At 43.4% G+C, this 21,587-nt stretch overlaps 2 long non-coding RNA genes across 2 annotated transcripts; one reads left to right on the top strand and one right to left on the bottom strand.

The window, feature by feature from the left end:
- Positions 1-14,276: 14,276 nt before the first annotated feature.
- LOC115538218 (uncharacterized) lies at positions 14,277-14,952 on the bottom strand. The gene is made up of 3 exons (XR_003975168.1): positions 14,716-14,952; positions 14,512-14,583; positions 14,277-14,376 (listed from the first exon to the last, which is right to left on the bottom strand). It is a non-coding gene; the product is annotated as an uncharacterized LOC115538218 (long non-coding RNA).
- Positions 14,953-19,151: 4,199 nt separating this feature from the next.
- On the top strand, positions 19,152-21,246 carry LOC115538219 (uncharacterized). Its single transcript, XR_003975169.1, has 3 exons — positions 19,152-19,234; positions 19,654-19,910; positions 21,185-21,246. It is a non-coding gene; the product is annotated as an uncharacterized LOC115538219 (long non-coding RNA).
- Positions 21,247-21,587: the final 341 nt, after the last annotated feature.

Below are 21,587 nucleotides of genomic sequence, written 5' to 3' on the forward strand. Positions count from 1 at the left end.
GTTTCTATGGCTAAGACGAATGAAGAACCATGGAGCACAGCTGATGATGAATGCCGAATGTGCCTGTTTGAGTCGTCTGGGTTTGATGATGGGGTACATGGTGTGTTTGAGTATGTTTAGGGTTATGCTAGCGTTAGAAAATGTCAGCAATGTATAAGAAGGTGGGGTACATGCTAGTAGTATTAAGGGATGGTTTTATTTTCCTTTTTAAATGTGTTTTTGATAGACTATACCTTATATTAATATGTGGGTGTTGTGTGTTTTTTTTTATTTTCATATTCTAATGGTATATTTTTGATACGCTATGCAGCACAGGTCAATGATGAACATGTGCAAGGTGGGGGTGTGGCTATGGAGACTGCTGATTTAAAGGCTGTACAACCCGGACCCCACTGGCTTCAAGAGTATGCCATCTATCTGACCGGATTGAATCTGACCTTCCTACACGTCGGAGAGGACAGTGAGCTGGAGGTGGACACTGCTATGAGAGACGACGGATGTTCTGTATCAATACAGATCCGTTTAAACCCTGCATCGCTGGCTGTTCTGCGATTTACCACGGGGCTCTGTGTGGTGGCCATCATCAACCATCAGAAGCAAGCGGACTGCTGGGGATGCCAGTGTGATTGCCCAAGTCAACGACGCCATTCATGCCTGCAGGGAGCGACACATCATCACTACGAATCCCACTACCATGACATTTGTGTCATCCTGGACAGACACCCCTTCCTGTTACTTTTAGAAACTGTTCTAAAGAAGACTACAGGGTTGACTGTGTCCCCCGGAAAAATCTATGGTGTGGTCGAATCTTATCTATGTGATTTAATATGCAATACCTATAATACCGAAAAACTGGATTTAATGACCACCGAAGGTGTGTCCGATGAACATCTGCTTCTGATACATGAAGCCATACAAATGTGGCGTCCTACATTGTCATTAGGCAAACCAAAGCCTGCTGGTGGGTGGCGTTTATAATGGGGGTGTTGTTTTCTTATGCGTATGATGCGGATAGCAAGTATGTATCAGATAGACTATCCGTTTTGATGTATGCTGCCATAGAAAATGATACATATGTCCAGCATAATGCCTATATCAAATGCACGTATTAGGGTTGGAATGATCTGGTCATGAAATTCTTGTATGATAAACCTACTGATCAAATGTTAGCTGAAATATTTACCCATTTCCCCGATGGTGACTGTTTTACCATCGGACATGTCATGTGTATATGTGCTTTTGTATCGGATGTCTTGAAGTTGAATAATGCCTCAAACGCCGAGGGTATTAGAACTGCTAGAATGATGGCTTGTAAAATGGTGCAGAAAAATAAAACTGCATGTAGGCTTTATCTGAGAATTGTTTTGAGTGGACAGACATTTTAAATAAAAGGATGGATAACTCTGATCAGTGTTCCAGTATTCGTTTTTTGTTGCATGCATACGACATGGATAAACGGCTGCATAAGACTTATTATGATCCCTCCGGACCAGGGGGTTACGGCGGCATCAATAAACTAAGAACGGCCCTTGAGCATAGTGAGGGTGCAGTACCTCCACTAAAATATATCAAGAAATGGTTGCTGAAGCAGGATCCCTACACCCTGCATGTACCTGCACCGATACATTTCCGCCGAAATAGAGTATTGGTTAGTGGAATAGATAGACAGTTCCAGGCTGATTTAGTGGATATGGCAGAGTATGCATCCGAAAATGATGGTGTGCATTTTCTGTTGACGTGCATCGATGTATTCTCAAAACATGCATGGGTTCGTCCGTTACCATCCAAGAGGGCTATCGACGTCGCTAAAGCTTTTGATGATATTCTTGGTGAAGGGCGGTCCCCCGATAAACTGCAGACTGACGCTGGCAAAGAATTTTATAACAAGATCTTTCAGCGTTTGATGGAGCGGTACAATGTCAAACATTTCTCTACATCTAACGAGACCAAGGCCAGTATAGTGGAACGCTTCAACAGGACTCTGAAAACCCGCATGTGGAGATATTTAACAGCTGCCAACTCCAAACGATATGTGGATAAACTACAGGATATGGTCCATGCTTATAACCATTCATATCATAGATCGATAAAAATGACCCCGGCCAGTGTTGATAAAGATAATGAGAAAACAGTGTTTAATACGCTATACAAAACCACTCAAGAGCCGATGGTGGTGTTTAGATACGATGTTGGTGACACGGTTAGAATTTCAAAAGTCAGAGCTACATTTCGAAAGGGGTATGAGCAGACGTTTACAGATGAATATTTTGTAATATCGCAGCGCATTGCAAGGTGTCCTCCAGTCTATAAGCTGCAAGACTATGCAGGTGCCCCTGTCCATGGAACATTTTACGAGAAAGAGCTGCAAAAAGTTATAGTGTCTAAAAACAAGGTGTATAAAATAGAAAAGATTATAGATAGAAAAAGGGAGGGGTCTAAGAATCTGCTATATGTCAAATGGCTGGGGTGGCCGGAGGCATTCAATTCGTGGATAGCTGAAAAGACACTAGTCGATGCGTAAAGACACATACAAGAGACATACAATCCATTATAACCAGAGTGTACGATGGATAAGGAGGTGTCTGGGGGTTTCTATGTGACTCTAGCGAGTAATGCATCGGCAGGGATCTACCCGCAAAATAAGATATGGAATTTTAGAACTAAATTAGCAAAATCTATACACACCAAGCAGCCCTATGAAGTAGGCCTAATTGAAGCTCAGTACCCATGCAGCTGGCATAGTTTTCCTACCGAGGACGCTACGATGACCGTTCACGATGGTAAAACGGGTCATAGGACATCATGTCTATTAGTTGGTGGGCTTTATGAGAGTATCGGATCGTTATTACTACAAATCAACAAGACTTGGACCAAATATAATCCTGGCAGTAAAGTTATACTACATCATGAAGGTATTAGAAACCGCATTTATGTAGAAGGAGACGATCACCTATCTATCGCCTTTAGAGGAAAACTGGCTGCTATGCTGGGTTTCGATACAGGTGTCAAGCTACAGGCCCATAAATCGTATGCAGCATATGCCCCCCATCCCACCGATATTCACGGGGGGTGTTACAACATGTTCATATATAGCGACATTGTCGACCATCAGCTGGTCGGAGATAGTTATGTACCCCTGCTAAGGAGTATTAATATAACCGACACCAGCAGGAGACACTGCATTCACATGTTCGACAAGCCGCATTACGTACACGTAGCCCGAGACCCTCTTGGAGATATTGAAATCGATCTAAAGTCTGACCAGAATACAAATATAAAATTCACATACGGCAAAGTGATACTCAAGCTGCATTTTAGACCTGTAAAACAGTAGAATTCATAGCCCCATCTATAGGGATGAGGGGGTATAGACCGCCTTACGACGAGAACAAATATGTTCAGTATTATTTAAACCAAGCAGGGAGTGGGCTACCTGGCTATGAGGGTAGCAGCACACAATATGGTGCTGGCATCGGAGGGATGTTCCGTAGCCTCTTTAGAATGGCTATTCCGTTATTTAGGCGAGGGGTTAGTATAGCAAAGCCTCATCTGAAGACTGCTGCTAAACATATTATAGGCGACGTTATGACCAACATAGCCCATGCTGCATCTACGCCCAAACAGCAGGGGGCAGGCATGAGGGTATATGCCCGAAGAGCAACAAAGTATCCGCCTATAGGATGTGGGCGTACCCGTGCACCAGCACGTCGTCGTAAACAGAATAAAAGATTGGCATCCATCAAAAAGAGAGCCAAACCTAAAAGGATCAGGAAGGGGGCAGCCCGTCGTTTTAGAGGGACGGCTAACGATATATTCATCTAGTATAGCAGGAGGGTTGAATAACAATGGCGTTGCTACATAACATGTCAGACGAATGCATTAAGAGCGAACTGGATCTCTTCTCCCTGCCTATGACGCAGACTTCGATAGAAAAAAGTACATATATTGAAATACCCCCGCTATCAGCGCTAACAGATGGTGGCCCCATAGAGTTCTTTGTATCGGCCAGTAGCGAAGACTATATGGATCTAAACAATACGTATTTACACCTGAGGATCAAGATTACTAATCCTGATGGAACAGACTTGGTGCCGGCGGCACCCGTTGGACTGATTAACTATCCAGGATGCACGTTATTCTCCCAAGTAGATATTACTCTGGGTGATAGGCTTATCACCCAGTCGTCAAACACCTATCCGTACAGAGGCATAATAGAATGCCTGCTAAACTATGGAAACGGAACATTAGACACCCAATTTGGTTGTGGTCTATTCCAGAAAGACACACACGGACATATGGACGAGATTCTTCCTGGAGGTCTCAATCTAGGCTTAACGACAAGGAGTGAATATACGGGGCGAAGTCGTATAGCGGAGCTGATATCCCCTATACACGTCGATATGTTTTTTCAGGAGAAACTGATGATTAACGGAGTTGATCTCCGTATGAGATTCATTAGAGCAAAAAATGATTTCTGTCTCATGTCCGATGGTGCTGTGGAATACCGTGTCTCTATAGTGTCTGCAAATGTTTTCATTAAAAAGGTATCGGTAGCACCAGGCGTCAAGCTGGCACATGCCCGTGCGTTAAACCAGGCTAACGTTAAATACCCTGTTGATAGGGTATGTCTAAAGAATGTATCCATCGCTGCGGGCAGCCGTATATGCACACAGGATAATCTATTTCTAGGACAAATACCCAAGATGGTTATTATAGGTTTTGTGAATAACGAAGCATTCACAGGGAGCTATGCCAGGAATCCTTTCAGATTCCAACATTTCGGCATTGAGTTCTTATCCCTATATTGCGACGGTCAAGCATACCCCTCTAAGCCCTTTCAGCCTGACTTTAGAAATGGCCTCTATACTCGAGAATATTTCCAGCTCATTCAGGCTACAGGTCGTCAGCTCAAAGATAGAGAAATAGCTATTAATCATAAGGAATTCGGGGACGGGTATGCATTATTTTGTTTCAACCTTGAGGCAGATGAGGGCTGTGGGCAACATGTATCGCTAGTCAGAACAGGGAATGTGAGGCTAGAGGCACGATTCAGAGCAGCACTGGCTACAACGGTCAATTTGATATGTTATGCAGTTTATGATTCTGTTATAGAAATATCAAATAGACGGCAGGTGCTGTTGGACTATTACTAAAAAGTCGGTGCGATATGAATACTATAGAGCTAACAGCAGTGTGTCAGAAAATGGCCCACAAGGCATATTTTCTCGGCGCGTTACCGTGTAATCACCTACCCCGGGAAATTCATCAGAGACCTGTAATGATGGTGGTCAACACCGAACCTTCGCATATGGCCGGTGCACATTGGCTAGCCATCTATATTACAGATGAGAAACAGGGGTACTTTTTCGACTCCTACGGTAACCCTCCCTCATACTCTGAGTTTCCTGAGACCATACAGCGTTTTCTCGATCAGCACTGTATAGATGTTGTTCATTCTACACAACAGGTCCAGGATCCGTCAAGTACAGCATGTGGGCATCATTGTGTTTTTTTCTTGTTTAATATGCAAAAAGGGGTATCCTATCATAAGTTTTTGAAAATGTATGGGGATAATTTACCCCGTAACGATGAAAAGGTTTATGACTTTGTTAACCGTGTACAACCTAATGTCTGTAATGAACATGATATGACGTGTGTGCAGTCATGTGTATGCGGATGTAACATGTAACACGTGTTGTTATGTTTGTTTTCTGTATTGATAATAAAAAATACAATATTTTGATTACATTTTAGTCGTACTGTTTTCTTTTTTTTTTTTTTACGGATAAAACATACATTTAGATACATGATTTAAAATGGTAACCACCCGGCCATATGCATTCCAGGGGAAGTATTAGATGACAATGGCTGCTTGCGTTTCCTCCTTTTATCAGACGAGACAGGGACGGAGGCCATCGCATTGTCGTCCGTAGTGACGGGACTATGTTTATACATGTTTACAGTTTGTCTGAGCTGCTTATTAGGGATAGACGATAGTGGTATATTATTACTGGCTAAAGATTTCAGAAATACATTCCAGCCCTGTGGTCTGACAGATTCGACAACATGGTAAGGGGCGGTAACATTCTTTAACAAATCAAACATATGGGACCCCTTAATAGTTTCGCCTTGTAATATGATCTCCCCCTTGTCCGTCCATGAAACATTTTTAGATTTCTTTAAAGAGTCCAGGATATGTCTGGTATTGCTCTTGCTTCTGACGGGTATATGTTTCATTATATCCTTATAAATATGATCGCCGGTGCCATCATCGTCATCAACACCATGCCGTGCCGACATAGGCGTATGAACTGGGTCCCCCTCAGCAAGTGACAGAGTTAATTCTCCGTGTTCGCGTTGCCCTTGTTTTATCATGGATAGATAACGCTGTAGGACCGCTCCGTACCTGGCCGCTTTTTCATATAGGTCTGTATCGGGAGTGTTCAACACCATCGCAATGGCCTTATCCAGCTCATTTTCAGCAGTCTGTCTAACAGAATCCCTGGGTTGGGTATGCTTTAAGGCATCGAGTTGATGTTGAGGAACTAGATACATCTTGTGCGTATGATCCATTATAATCACCCGCCTCTTGAGAACAGGCTTGTAAACAACGGTATGGCCACAGACAGTAGGGGTAGAAGAAATCCACCAGTCTGATTGATTAGTCTTTTCTTTCTAGATATTAGTACATTTTTATTGGCGAGTATTCTGAGGTCCTTCTTTCGTCTACGCAATTTCGTATGCTGGCGTGGAGTCAGAGGTATTTTGCCCTGTAAAATGTTCAAGGCTATTTCACACAGCGAGTTGATAAAGTCGGCGTTGGCTGTCCTGAGGATAACTTTACGCTGAGCCGGAGGGGCGCTATATAGTTGCTTAAGACGCTCACGGTTTCTACTTATACGTGAGGACATGGTCTTTTGGGCTAATCACTTTGACTCTCTGAGTGTATACAACATGTCGGTCTGACAATATATCTGTTCTAAGTCTCATGTTGTCCGGGGTCATGGCTTTAAAGTCTACAAGCAGATAGCCGTAAGGCATGTCGGTAGCGTCGTTGAAGGCTTCTAGAAAATATTTTGTCTTGCATGGAAACATCTGTTTGGCTATCAACATAATCTGATATTTGTCACGAGGGTTCTTAAACAAAACCATGTAATTGGTATTTAGGACTAATTGTACGGCTGGTTTTACCCTGCATAAATAAATTCTGAACCAGATACATACAGCTGAGATTACGATGGTGTACATATTTGGTAAAAACGTACTGAACCTCTATATTATTGCATGCATCGTTCATCAAGTCGTCAATAATGAGCAGATTTCTAGTATGGACTGGTAAGATTGCATCATCACATAGAGATTTGGGGATCCCTTCTACAAAGTGAATGTTCCTTATTTTAAGCAAATCATCATATATGGGCTGCCAGCATGAATAAACATATACTATATTTTCAATCTTTTCTGAGAATAACTGATCCATATTTTCAATGACTGTTTTGACAAAGTAGGTTTTGCCGCTGTTTGAAGGTCCCGATACTACCATGCTGAACGGGTGTTGAAGTCTAGGGTCGAACGTAGTGTGTACAGCAGCCATCTCTGCGGTCTGTGTGCATCCCCTCTGATGGACGGATGTATTGTGACCATAGAACCATGAAACATTTGACAGTTAACATTCTTTATTAACACCGACATGATTATTAGCACAGTCATTCATCATTAATACATGATGCATAAAAAAAAAAAATGATTAAAATAAAAAAAAAAAGATGAAAGAAGAGAACATGGATCATTTGAAAACAATAAAAACAAAATAGCTAATAGCATGAACATGAAACAATTCTTAACACAATATGCATACCCCCCTCAAAAATATAAAAATGAATAAAAACATGGATCATTTGAAAACAATATGTAAAAAGAAGAAGAAGAAAAAACATGGATCATGTGAAAAAGAGAAAAACAATAAACAAAATGGTTAATAGCCGTAAGGAAGCGTGGTGTAGTCGGGGAAGACCCTGCGTTTGTTGTAAACCACCCTAAGCCGTTTAACTACAGTAGCATTTTTAAGCAGAAACCTAGTCTTATCTCGCTGGATGGTATCTACGGTGGTGGTGATGTCGAGGGTTTGAGGCCGATGGTTGACAAAATCATCCAATAGACATTTCAGGGTCTGCTGGGTGACCACTTCAGCATTTGCCGCATTTAAAGTCACCCCTTTGCTTTTGACGACAGACTTGTGGTCACGGGTGTGGTATGCATAGCTTTTAGGACCTGTTGAGACATATTCGCTAATGTAATCCTCCTGTTCGGTACCATACAGATCACCATCATTTAGCTCGTCGGTCAAGTCGCCCAGATAAGGGCCTAAAGGGGGTACCCAATCACCCTCCTTAGAAACAAAAATGATGCTGTCTGTGTCACAATAGAGGACACGTTCCTGTAGTTTGTCTAGAAGATCGTAGAGCATGAGCCTGGCATGGGCGGTGGTCACAGCCCCCACAATCACGTTGACATCCCGCGCCCTCGCGAGACGTGCATCTACATGTTTCCATTGTACAAGGGCTACTTCATCAGAGATAAAGCAAAAGTGACTAATGTGATAGCTATCGCTAAACATGAGCTGAGTGAACCTTTCAGGGTCAGAAATTAGCTCACACGTGGGTAGGTCTGGGCGTAGTGAAAAGCGACCCCACAGACTGTTTAGAATCAACTTGTTGCAATTACGCATGGCCTTGTTCACACACATGTTGTTGTGATCCAACTGTATACCCTCCTTTGCCAGATAGTTTTGCACATACGCTCGCTGTTTCTCCGCAGTGTCCACTGTGCTGGGGTATCCTGAAGCCTCCTGTTTACGCTTGAGAAACGTTTTGACATACCCTTTAAACAGAGTCTCTGACCGTTTGGGGTAGTACCACACCTCATGCATTTGGATTAACACGTAACCCATTTCGACCGCTTTTTGTAGCTCAAAAGTCACCCAGGTGCCTGTCAGAGCCCGTTCATCGTTGCTGTGATGACACGCGTCTGTCTGATTGAGCTCAGTGGCACATGTACCACAGAGGGGAAACATCAGCTTTCCATGACACCTATAGGGGAGCACAGGATGGTAAAGACCTCTGGGGGGCAACACGGTGCATTTGATGATGCCGAAATACCCATCCAAAGGACCAAAATTCCTGAAAATGATCTGGGGGTGCTCTACAGGATAAGGACAGCGGGCCTGTACTGTGGGGTAGAGAGAGGTAAAGTCATAGTAGCGTATTTTCTCACCGGGCACGGCCTTGTGATACATTTTGATGGCGTTGGTGCGACCCCCATAGAGAGAGTCGCGAGGATCAATCCTAGGTTGTATTTTCAGAGTAGCCAAGAATGCCTGCACTGCAGCATTGGTCTTTTTCAGACGGTGCCACTCACACTCCCACATGACCACAACTCTTAAACCATGATCTCTTTTGAGAGCCTCGACTTTGAGGTGAAACTGCACCCACAATTCGCCATAGGTCTTCCTGAGGACAGGGTTCTGGTGGCCAGCGTTGTAGCACTGTTCACACCCATAATAAAAGCATCCTGCAAATTCATAGGCTGTGTTTATAGACGGTGCATGTCCGTCTAGGAAGAATGGTCCATATTTAGCCTCTCCATGGTTGAGAGCATGCCGAATCTCCATGTTATTGGAGTGGGATAGATATTCAAGCCACTGGATGGATGCGCATGAGAACGACTTTTGCTTTTTCTGATAGACACCCTCGTAGGTCAGTGCCAGGACGTTTTTCTTCAAGAACGACTTTTTGAAGGTGGCCATGCACGCCGAAGCCAGAGTGGCATAGGACAAGGGGTCTATAGTGGCACACTCTATGAAATTTTCCCTGTAGATCCTACACGCCTTGTATAGGATCCTCACGTCGTTGACACAGTAGAGACGCAGCTGTTTCTGAAAGTCAAATTTTTTGTGTCGCACAGATCTGTACCAAATAGCGAAATCTGTCTTTTGATCGCTAGTCATGGAATCATATCCATAATATGAGATCTCAGGGTAGGCACCGACATAAGACTCGTTGGCCCGTGTGTTGAATTTATGAGGAAAATAACCTTTTAACATATCATCAAAATCCAACGCCGCCGGTGCATTAGCCAATCGCATGGGCAAGAAGCTAAATGAGTCGACCCATCTCTGATGGTAGGCGTCATCACGCATCAAAATGACTCTGCTACCCTTCATGACTAAAGTGGGTTTAATACCCTGCTTGGTCATGTAATCCAGGACGATATAGTTATCAAAGCCCGACGCGTTGTGTGCCACAAATGTATACAACGTATACTCCCCTCTTCTGTAGCGTTTCACAAACTCGCTTACACAACCTAGACCTGTAGCATACCATTCTATGCCTTCAGACGTTGTAGCTGCCACACAGTTTGCTTCGTGACGACCATCATGCATGCGCGTTTCGAAATCATAGTATATGTATTTATTAGGCGGAGCGTCGACATCAGAGTCATCCGATGGACCCCCGCGACCACCCCTGCGTTTCTTTTTCTTTTTCTTGTCGTACGGCTGGATATAGCAATCATGTACTCCATCATCGGGCAACGGCTCCCCACAGTTACGACACTTTGCATCGCTGCATACGTGACCATTATCGTCACCTTCCTCATCCTCCTCCTCCTCCTCCTCCCCCACCCCCTTCTTCTTCTTCTTCTTCTTCTTCTTCTTCTTCGATATGATATACTGTCTACAACAACGATCGCAGTATTTGAGCTTTTCACAAGGTATCATGTCATGTTTGGCAGAATGCTTCTTGTGTGTGTTGTAGCAGACCAGCGAGCGGCATATACGACTACAGTCCTTGCACTTTATCGTACGACCTGATAGTCTATCGCACACTGTCAGACACACATTGCAATGGATCGGGCATTTGTGTAATAGAATTCCCTCATGGGCCTTGTAGCAATATTCACACACATATCCCGTACCAAAGAATGCCGTTCTGTTCTCTATGCAGTGATAGTGGCTATCATGGAGGTACAGCCATACTGTTTTAGGATGCTGGGCTGTATGTGTCTGGAACATCTCCAGCTTCCTGAATGTGTCATTATGATGAAATATCAGGATTTTAACATCTAGATGTCTCTCAAATTTGGAAACATCCGAGAAACCCACAGAGTGATCCGGGTCAAACCCCAGATCACTGTGTAATTTGCGAGCCGCCTCCAAATTAGTCTCTTCGGACGCTGTGTCACCCCCGGTTACCCCTTCATGCAGAAAATGTGTCATGCATAGTGAGAAACACAAATTGTTATGAGTATTACTCGGGGTGTAGAGACTTAGCTTCTTCTTGTGTATGATTTCATCATAGGGAATGTTTTTTAACTTCAAACGTGCCCCACCCCGTTTGTTGTGGACCCCTGTGACCACCAGCTCTAGCACATCATCCGTCAGACCTGTGTCGTTGCTCTGTATGACTTGGCTAATATGCTCCATAAACAAATCCTCATTGTAATCGTCACCCGTTACGAGCACAGCCTGTACATCAGAGGCCAATGAAGGACCTCTCAGCACCACGTTTAAGACACTACCATCGGCTGCACTTTGCGAGCAGCTTGTTATGACATCTGACAGTCTCTCCCTGATCAAATCAGGGACCTCCTGTAAATTTGCAAGGGATATACTTCTCAGGTCAATGGACTGTCTAACCTCAAAGCCGTTAAACCGGGGAAATAATCTGGTATACAACTCGCCATTATCTTCCCCCGTTACAGCAGACACCTGTGTACCATCATAAGCAGCACCATCACCAGCACCTCCATCCCCCACACCGCTACCGTCACCACTGCCATCATCGTCAACAACAGCATCGCCATCACCGCCACCACCACCACCCCCCACGCCACCACCACCGCCACCACCACCGACCTGTATATTCGACTCTATAGGGACCCCTGCCACAGCCGGGGGGTCCTGAAAACCCTCGCCAATCCCTTCATCACGTTGCGACCCATGCAATACATCGATCTGTGTGGATATGTATAGACTCTCTTGTGCACTATCCAACCATCCCCGGACAGCGTTAAGTACATCTTGCGTGTTTGACCCCACATACACCACACCCCTCGACTCTATAGGGACCCCTGCCGCGGCCGGGGGGTCCTGAAAACCCGCGCCAATCCCTTCATCACGTTGCGACCCATGCAATACATCGATCTGTGTGGATATGTATAGACTCTCTTGTGCACTATCCAACCGCCCCCCGACAGCGTTAAGTACATCTCGTGTGTTTGCCCCCGAATACAACACACCCCTTGTGTCTAAATCTCCTGGTGCCTCTAGCCCCACCACGTCATCTAGACATGGTTCGTTCGAAACATTTATCTGTGCTGCCTGATATAGAGCATTAGCCATGCTACGACCCCATGCATCAGCTGCAATTAACACCCGTCTAGTTCTATCTACGCCAACACATATTTCCCGCCTGTCTAAACAACCTTCTGCATACATGCCCCCACCCACCACATGGCCTATGCCCGACAAATGAGACGTATCGCCGGTTGCGTCATACCGCATTGTCATCTCTTCAAGTTCTAAATCCATAATGCTACCCCCACTATCAGATCTACGCCGTCTCTTGGGATTACCGTCTATAGATTTGAATTTCCTTTTTCTAGGGTTAATGGCGTTATGCATAGTGTACGGCTATAGTTTTTTTTTTTTTTTTAATGCCGATAGATAGAAAATAAAATAAAATATATATATATATATATATAAAAATTATATTTTAAAAAAAAAAACGTTAATTAGTCAGATATTAAATGAAAAAAAAAGTTTTATTACATGCAGTTTAAAACAAAAAAAATACCCTCTCCACAAGATAAAAGAAAAAAAAAAAAAAACACAAATCAAATAATAGCATTCACCGAGAGCTTTGCTAGTGTGTCACTCATCACAGACATCTCGGTACACAATGCCCTATAGGCATCCAGGTTAGCTTTGCAAGTAGATTCCATTAACCATAATTTTCGAGCGGTTTTAGAAGCTCTTAACGCCTCTTCTGAGCTAATTCTCGCTATGCCCTGCGTGTTGCCTCGCACAGCTGCCGCGGCCTCCAAATGCTTACGTTGAAGGACCACAATTGCACGTCCATTACTGGTTTCAGTGTTTGGGGATTCAGCAATCATACGATCACGCGCATTTTCGAGCCTGATAGCGATGAAGGACTGCTTCGTCTGCTCTTCGAGAGCCTGATATCTACTGTCACCACGTTTACTCTGACGATCAATGGCTGAGGAGTTTACAGCCACCGTTGCAGTTAACACGGCTAATTTATCAGCAAATTCTTTACGCCATTTAGCATCTTGCGGCACAGCCCGGTATTCACCATCAGCAATTGCGGGACCGGCTGGTAGCCGCAGCACCGCTACCTCATGAGCGATGGGACTCACGATACACGGAGAGTCGCAGATAGGGGCTTGAATGGCGTGTAGGGATCCAGATGCAGGGCCTGCAGGCTGGTGGTGTTGTACAGGCTCTGCACTGGTGGTAGCCTCTACGGATGTAGCTGGAGAGTCGACCCACAGAGCTGGAGTGAAGTCGCTATGTTCCAGCAGCGATGAATTCCAGGACGCGTCCAGGATGTCGTCAAGACCAGGCCAATCATTGACGGTCAGCCCTGCTGGTGGCGCACACTGGGGATCTCCATAGACTATTTGTAATAGAAAAAAGAAAAGAAATCAGTATCAATCCCGTCATGATCATTGCACTCTATAGAATATACACATGCTTTTTTTTTTCATTTAATTTCCTACCGTGTTGTATAGTCCCATCCGGTTGCACGGCGACTGTCTCTGTAGGCGCCGCCGACACATGCACCTCCACGTCCCCAATCACTTGGTGGTTGGAATCAGTCCATGCCGCTCCATGTGGCGCGATTTGCGGCTTTATAACGGCCTGAATAACATGGGTAAAATTCTCCGGAGCTAGACCACCGTGGGTGGCGTCCTTGCGGGGCTTTTTATAAGGAATTTGTAGCTGTTCTATGGCCTGCGGTGAGCAGGGTATAGCCCCGCCTATTCCCGCCGATCTTTTCAAATTCTTCTTGGACAGTCGATTTGCACCGGAGGGGCGCTGAATGACATTGGCCTCGATAGGTACTAAACGTGGATCAAAAACAAAATACAAGAGTATTCAGGGGATAGGTTTGGTTGTTTTAGATGTTAAATTAATATATAATTTATTTTGGTAATACATCTATAGATATATTAATGGCGGACGTATTAACAACTTACCAAAACTACCGCTTGTCAGCACATTAGTCTGGTCTGCTAGAATCGGTCTGTTGAGCCGTCCGGAGGGGCGCTGAATGACATTGGCCTCGATAGGTACTAAACGTGGATCAAAAACAAAATACAAGAGTATTCAGGGGATAGGTTTGGTTGTTTTAGATGTTAAATTAATATATAATTTATTTTGGTAATACACCTATAGATATATTAATGGCGGACGTATTAACAACTTACCAAAACTACCGCTTGTCAGCACATTAGTCTGGTCTGCTAGAATCGGTCTGTTGAGCCGAATATCCTGCAAATCTGTTACACATTGGGAAAACACAAATTTAATCTTTGTTCTACATGAATATACCATAACTAATAATAATAATGATAGAGAGAGTGTTATGGAACTATATATTACACGCTGCTATAAAAACAAAACAAACATACTTCCACGTGGACCCTGCTGCTGTTTCACGCTCTCGCCTCCGGCACCGCAATTCGCTGTGAAGTAATCGCTGCTTCGGTCAGATATAAACAGCTGATTCACATAGACATAGTCATAATATAATCATGATACACACATACGAATACTTACAGTCAGTCGGCATAGTTGTGCAGGACGGATCGATGTTTTTTTTTTCTTCCAGCTGCTACGACGCGTTTACTAACTTAGAATAGTGTGGCTAACGTCTGGGTCGGAGGTCGTACGCTCCCGTATCAAGGGACCCCGCATATTTATGCCTAATAGACGCCCTATCTGCATCATTCACACCTAAGGCCCCGACGTCATAGACGCCTGTCCAATAGGTACTGGACCCACGCACACGTAGGTACCACAGGCCTACGCCCACTCGCCAGACCTTATACTGATAAATAAAGTTGATCCAAATACGGATGAAAAATTACTAAACTATCTTAATAGTATCATGATATCACCTAATATATTGTCAATGTGAACCAAAGTCGGTTTTCGTAATATAGTGGGATAGAATATAAAAAGCACATTATTACGTCTCTCACACACACACACACACACACACACACACACACACACACACACACACACACACACACACACACACACACACACACACACACACACACACACACACACACACATCAAATCACTCTGTATAGTACCAGAGAGCCATCAAACAGCCTGTGTCTTCCATAGACAGCTCCCCCATAATCAACATGGAGCCGGGGGGTGCCATGGTCGTCAGACATATGTGTAACAATAGAGGCGTTGCTTCTCCACAGACATTAAGGCACCGAATTATACAACCCCTCATTGTTCAAAGGCATTGAATTACACTTTTATCCTACACTACGTACAAACACATCTGTTATAAGAATTGTATCATATAATGCTACTGCTGTCCACATATTGTTAATAGAATCATAGCCCATGAAACATCTGTTGACACACTCTCTCACACACACACACACACACACACACACACACACACACACACACACACACACATGGCTATCCTTCCAACAACACAGTGATCATTCTGCTAACATCCTGGCCACTTTGACGACCGACTGTCCTGCATACAACACGGTGATCTTCCTGTTAACACCCCTACAGTTCAGCCGATTCGACTACGCATATCCCTAGCACACCCCACACACACACACACACACACACACACACACACACACACACACACACACACACACACACACACACACACACACACACACACATATACATACACACCCACACACACACACACATACACACACACACACACACACACACACACACACACACACACATACACACACACACACACACACACACACACACACACACACATATACATACACACACACACACACACACACACACACACACACACACACACACACACACACACACACACACACACACACACACACACACACACACATATATACATACACGCCCACACACACACATACACTAATCACACCTCTGTCTATACAGATCCCGCACCCCAGCGACCCCTGCAGGTTCACCACTGGCATTACACCTGTCATCCCTACACAATGGATTTTATGACCCGTCATAAATCATAAACAGGATGTGGCCCCTGTGAATAGGGATACCCCCCTCCACCCCCACCCTCCCCAACCGGAAGTGTGTTCAGATCGGAATGGACCCAAACAGTATATAATATAAACTACTGATGAGCCATGCATAATCAAATAAAACAAATCCCTATACCACACACACGGGTTAACATAAAGAGGTGACATGCATGAGCATAATGACCATCACTTCTACTGAGACAATCACCATGTCTTCATACAATGGACAACAATAGCACTGTCTGTGATCGTGGAATCCATTCATACACCAGGCAGTGTTTGACTCTAACTATAGCATCAACTAGTTAACTTTGACCTATAAGTCAAGTCAGAGCTCAGGTCCAGACAGTGGTTTGTTACCAGTAGAGCTCTGGTCCAGACAGTGGTTTGTTACCAGTAGAGCTCTGGTCCAGACAGTGGTTTGTGACCAGTAGAGCTCTGGTCCAGACAGTGGTTTGTTACCAGTAGAGCTCCGGTCCAGACAGTGGTTTGTTACCAGTAGAGCTCCGGTCCAGACAGTGGTCTGTTACCAGTAGAGCTCTGGTCCAGACAGTGGTCTGTTACCAGTAGAGCTCTGGTCCAGACAGTGGTTTGTTACCAGTAGGGCTCTGGTCCAGACAGTGGTTTGGGCAACTACAGTGGAGTACACTGTGAAATAGATGAATTAATAAATGATGTCAATTAGAGTCCAGCAACGTCAGGCACTGAACAACTTACATTTTTTTGCTGCAAAGACATTACATAAACGTTATTTTAATGGTTGCTGCTGTGACAGGTAAAGTAATTAAGTAATTAAGAATCAAACCCCAGAATCCTTCAAGCAAAACCAATGAGAATATTTTCACAAGGCACAAATCAGTTACGTTTAAGCAAGGCATTTATTCTGACAAATCAAGCCTAAATAAATAAAGCCTTGTATAAATAAGCAAAGCATTGTATGAAGTCTAAAGTGCATGCAAGACAAATAATATTCTGACATTCAGCTTGTGCGTGTGGTGGGTGGTGTGTGTGTTTTGTGTTGACCAATCATTGCAAGCCAATGATTGGTCAGAGTTAAAACATGGGACACCGTTTTTCCAGCTAATATACCAGGGCTGAAGGCTGAGAGAAGAAGCCCTGGAAGCTGTCAGAGAGGAGCCATGAGGGGTGTTCCACGAACGGAGGTTTAACAAACACTGAGTTAACGCTGAACTCTAGGTTGATTGACCCTGTGCCGACCAACCCAGAGTTTTCGGTTCCACAGCAGCGGTTATGCATTAGTTCAATCAACTCGGGGTTGGTTAACACAGGGTTGTGCGCGTCCACGCCAAACTTAAAAAGACGTGATGTATGGATCATGGAAACCCTGATCGAAATGGCGAAACGGGCCGCTTATTTCAATGAAATGGAACTCCAGGTTCTCCTGGAGAGCTATGACGAGGAGAAGGACATTATCACAAGAAAAGGGAACGCTAAAGCCTCTGCAACCCGGAGAACCAAAGCCTGGCAGCGGATCGCTGACCGCGTAAATGCGTTAGTTACACGTCAAAAGCATGATCCTTAATATTTCAGCCATGAATATATAAATATCAAAGTTAAGCATTCTTAAAGATCCTACCACATAACCCCTTTCTTCTTAAACAATATGTACTCCGATTGCTTCCAAGCGGTCAGAGGATCAAGTATAAAAATGAAGTATAAAAAACATACAAACTGGTAAGCTTTTCCCACCATCGTATTGGTATAAATTTAAATAAGCCATTTTTTTAAGCCAATCGTGAAAAGGCCGACCGTCGGCAGACTGGATCTGGCCCTCAAATTGTCTTGACCCCGGTGGAGGAGCTGTTAATAAACATAAATTCAGGGCGCCCTGGCATGGAGGGGGTAGGCCTACCTGGAGGTACCTACCACCTCAGAGAGTCATGGGCCATACCCCACACTGGTTGAATGTAGGTTTTTGTGTTTTCTTGTAGCCTATTTTAGATTTTTTTTGCCTTCGAAGTAACACATGCAAACCGTGTGCTTGCCACAGCGCATACTATTCCAAATGTTTCTTTTTTTGGTAACTGGGTAGAAAACCTAAAAGTGACAATTCATCAACTTCACAGATCAAGATGGATCAGTGCTTGTAATGAAGCCGCCGGCTACGATCGAACATTCTCCAGTGGATGCAAGTCCGTTAGGACTATTTTATACTGTATGTTGTAAATGCCTCTCGGCATAGTACTCAGACAATATTGCTCTTTGTATGATAGGAGGCCGATACAAATCTTGGATGGGTCATCTGAAACGACTGTGATGTGCTCTGCATCTCCAGCATTATAGCCTAGATAAAACTACCATTTGAAAAAAACGGAGGGCTACGCAAATAGTCTGGAGTGAACTGAGGCCAGGTCCTATAGTGTTGGCTATGTAAGGCTATTTAAATATATTAAAGATTTGCGCGAGAATCTATATCTCTCCACTCCAGCAAAAAGTCATCCAATATGCCAAGATGTCGAGCCGTGGTCTTATCAATCGCTCCCGGTGGATTGCACGTATAATTTGCGCTCTGATATCAGCAGTTCTCTCATCAAAAGGGCATGCCATTGTGAACACATGAAATCTGCGGTGAACGCCGGTTGAAATACCCAAAACCGGGTTATGTTTCAAACTTAACCTGCGCAAAACCTGGTCCGACCAGGTTTGATTCAGAGCATATGTTGCTACAGCAACTAACATACCGTGATCCTTTTGGAACGGAAAACCTAGGGTTACCGAAAACCCTGGGTTAACTTACCCGGTTATGTGATAAAACCGGCTTTGTGGAACACCCCACTGGACACTGTCTCTGAACCGGACCCTGGACTCACTATGGAACCTGAGGACAAGTCTTTGGACCCGAGGAAGACCAGCCAGAGAAGATTTGGTATGTGACCTTTTTAGAGCATTTAAAAGAAATAAACCACTCAAATAAATACTTGTATTAGTAATGCATAAACACATGTATTATGTTTATGTATTACTGTATAACTGTGTGTATGAATGTATTACTCTGTAACTGTATCAGAATCAGAATCAGAAATCAGAATCAGAAAGGATTTAATTGCCAAGAAGGGTTTTACACCAACCAGGAATTTGGCTTGGTGATTAAGGTGCATACATTAAGACAATAACAATGAACAATGAAGAAGAGATATATATATATAACACCATAAAAACAAGCAGGAATGTTTGTACATGTCAATAATCAGGGAATAATAACAAGTATGCTGGAGACCAGTTGTTCTGCTTAAGTGTGTTCATAATGCAACACGAGAGCTACAGTACTTCTGATGTTTCTTCTAGATGGGGAGGGATTCTGCAGACCGTAGGAAGACTGTCTGGACTGTGAATGACAGTCATGCAGTATGAATATATCCCTGTGTACATAACTGTGTGTGTGTGTGTGTGTGTGTGTGTGTGTGTGTGTGTGTGTGTGTGTGTGTGTGTGTGTGTGTGTGTGTGTGTGTGTGTGTCCTATTCCTGAACAGCCCTAAAGTCCTGCAACATTGTCTTGCTGATATTCGGACTGCTGAGTATTCTCTTAATCTCCCTGCAGTTCAGTGAGTCTAAATCATATCATCCTGATTAAAATAAAAATAACAAGTACAATTTCTAATATTATTATTGATATTACTATTATTATTATTATTGTTATTATTAATAATAATAATAATAGTAATATCAATAATAATATTATAATTTTTATTTCTATTCTTGTTTTTATTTTTTTGTTAGTTATTTTATTTTTTTGCATACAAAAGTATTATTGTTATTATTGTTTTTTATTATTATTATTACTATTATTATTATTATTATTAATAATAATAATAATAATGATAATAATAATAATAAAAACAATAATAATTCATTATTATAGTAAAATTATAATGCCATCCAGTCCCTTCCGGCTACCATTGTATGTTGTACGTCCTGGCACTTAATGTACACACTTTTGTACGCACTTAATATACATTGCACACATTCATAGTACTCAATTGTGAAGCATCTGTAGTAGCTGCAATCACTGCTATACACAGGGAATGGGGTAGCCTGGCGATTGTTAGAACTTGCACTTGGTGCTATGAAACATCTTTACTGTACCGACAGCGATCTATTGTTTCACTTCAAGTCCCTCTGATAAAAGCGTCTGCTAAATGCCCTTAATGTAAATGTAAATAATCATAATAATGGTAATTGTTATAAGAATTTGTATTAATATTAATTTGCATTAATACTAATTAATATTAAACTCATTAGGGTTTTCTACATAACCCTAATGAGGGTTTTATAGAAGTTATGAGAGTTATTAAATGAATTAGAGTTATTTCATTCAATTCATTATTTTTCAGGCTTACAGAAAAAATAAATGGTAGGACCTTTTAGGACAGGTTATAATAGTCTTAAAAGATATGCAATACAAAACTTGTAAGAGATAATTAGGATGCATACAAGAAATAGCTGATAGTAAGAAGTTAAATTTAATAGCAGTTTAAAATATGAAACAATAAACTCTTACTCTGTCTGCACATCTCTAGTGTCTACGTAGCATCTTTTTCTGCGATTGCTTTCGTTGGGTTCAATTGGAGCTGGTTAAAGGTTTTTTTGCTTTCTTCTCTGCAAGCTCTGCCCCTGACTCGTTAATCTCCCTGGGAAATCTTTGTAGACACTGCTGTGTTATTCAATCATGTATGAAAAGGCAGGTGAGAATACTGGGTGTGAATCCCCTGGTCGCCCTCTAGTGGACAGGTGTTAAGAGAGAGTGAAGGGAGTGTCTGACGCTGCATCCTTAGATCCGTGTTGTAGACGTTCACTCCTCTCCTCCTGGTTTCTTCAGGTTCAGTGATGCTCACGGAGGAGGAGGAGGAGGCCCCCAGCATCACAGAGTTCCACTCCTCTACCCACGTGTTGCCCGTGGGCCAAACGGCCCGCTACACCTGCCAGGCCGGCGGCACGCCGGAGCCCACAGTAGAGTGGCTCCACAATGGCAGGCCCCTGGTGAGGGACGGCACAGACGACCAATCAGAGGCCTGGGTGGAGAGGGGCTTCCTCTTCGTCAGAGGTGGGAGGTACGGCGTGAACACGGTCTGCTGCATGGCGAGCAACAGCGCTGGCACGGCCAATCACAGCGATGAGCTGCTTGTCTTTGGTAAGTCCTGGATCCAAGGAGAGATGTTTGTTGTTCATATATTCATAACATTGTTGTTGATATATTCATAATATTGTTGTTGATATTTTCA

Source organism: Gadus morhua, unplaced genomic scaffold (assembly GCF_902167405.1).
Source record: "Gadus morhua unplaced genomic scaffold, gadMor3.0, whole genome shotgun sequence".
NCBI classification, from domain to species: domain Eukaryota; kingdom Metazoa; phylum Chordata; class Actinopteri; order Gadiformes; family Gadidae; genus Gadus; species Gadus morhua.